Genomic DNA, 1,619 nt, shown 5'->3' on the forward strand with positions numbered 1-1,619 from the left:
TGGGGACTGACCCAGAGCCTGGCACATGCTATGCAAATGTTCCACTACTGAGCTACTCTCCGGGTCTTTTCTGAGACAGGGTCTCAGAAAAAATAGCGTTGAACTTGTGACATCCTGGCTCAGCCTCTCAAATGCTGGGATTACAGGTATGTACTACCATGCCTGGTGGAGCTTTTATAGAGAATTAGGAGACATAAGTAACTGAGCTCGCAGTATAATTCAGTGGTAGAGCACTTGCCTAACGTGCTCAATGCTCTGAGTTCAATCCCTAGGATCACAACCACCCAAAAAGAAAAAAAAAAAAAAAAGAATGAAAGTAATACTTTAAATGTAAAATATATGAACAACATTTAAAAGATGGCGAACAAGGGGCTGGGGAGATAGCTCAGTGGCATAAGCACCTGCCTGGCAAGTGCAAGGCCTTGAGTTCTATCCCCAGGACCACAAAAACAAACAAACGAAAAGATGGCAAACAAAAGCATTATGCTTTTGTAACTATACATATCTGAGTGTCATATCTTTAATATGGATAAAGTTTGCTATCTGAATATGAGGGTTTTTTTTTTTGCGGGGGTACTGGGGATTGAACTCAGGCCCTTGCGCTTGCCAAAGAAACACTTATTCTATTGAGCTATCTCCCCAGCCCTGAATCTTTGAGTTTTGGGGTGTGTGTTTATTTTGTAGTACTGAGGACCAAACCTCCAGCCTTTGTACTGAGCTAGGTCCCAGCCCCCCTCCTACTCCTTTTCTTTTGGTCTTTTTCAGACAGGGGTGCACTATGCAGCTCAGGCTAACCTTGAGCTAAAATCTTTTATTTTTCTTGATTTGGTACAGGGTGTCACTATACAACTGAGACTCGTAGTGATCCTTCTGTCTCCTCCTCCCCAGCACTGGACTACAGGTGTGCAACACCACACCTGGCTTCAGTAGCACCTGGAGCCATCACAGCATGAAATACAAGGGATTGAACCTAGCTCCTTGCGCTTGCCAGGAAGGTGCTCAGACCGCTGAGCTATTTCCGCAGCTCTCCCAACCCTTTTTTTTTTTTTTGGTATTTAGTACAGGGTCTACAGGGTCTCACTATACAGATTGGACTTGTAGTGATTTTCCTGTTTTCAGCTTCCCAAGTGCTGAGATTACAGGTGCACACCACCATGCCCAGGATCAATCACTGTCTCAGCGTACTCTGGGGGTGGGGCTGGGATGGCAGGTCAAGGATCAAACCTCGAACCCTGTGTCTGCCTAAGCAGGCGCTTCAATCCGCTGAGCTATCTGGCCAGACCTTCCCAACCCTTTTTAAAAAAAGTATTTGAGTGTCAGATGTTGGCAGTGCATACTTGTAATCCTAGCACTTGGGAGGCTGCAGCAGGAATCACCATAAGTTCAAGGCCAGCCTGGGCTATATAGTGAGTTCAAGGTCAGCTTGAACTATATATATAGCAAGACTCTCCCTCAAAAAATCAAAACCAACCAATCAAACACCAAGATTAAATTTTTTTTTAAGATTTTGATTTAAAATATAATCTAATTTTTAAATGTTCTTTTATCATATTATGTAGGGACTTAAAGTTCAACATATCAATACTTGATGAAAAATACCTGTTCCTTATTATGCCTAA

The 1,619-nt window shown here is 43.1% G+C and overlaps 1 protein-coding gene across 1 annotated transcript in view; it reads right to left on the reverse strand.

Annotated features, from left to right (window-relative positions):
- The window catches only part of Gpatch1 (G-patch domain containing 1), a 38,558-nt gene that overhangs the window by 8,780 nt on the left and 28,159 nt on the right, over positions 1-1,619 (reverse strand). The gene's annotated exons all lie outside the window — the stretch shown is intronic.

This window comes from Octodon degus, unplaced genomic scaffold, assembly GCF_000260255.1.
Source record: "Octodon degus isolate 3935 unplaced genomic scaffold, OctDeg1.0 scaffold00197, whole genome shotgun sequence".
Taxonomy (NCBI): Eukaryota; Metazoa; Chordata; class Mammalia; order Rodentia; family Octodontidae; genus Octodon; species Octodon degus.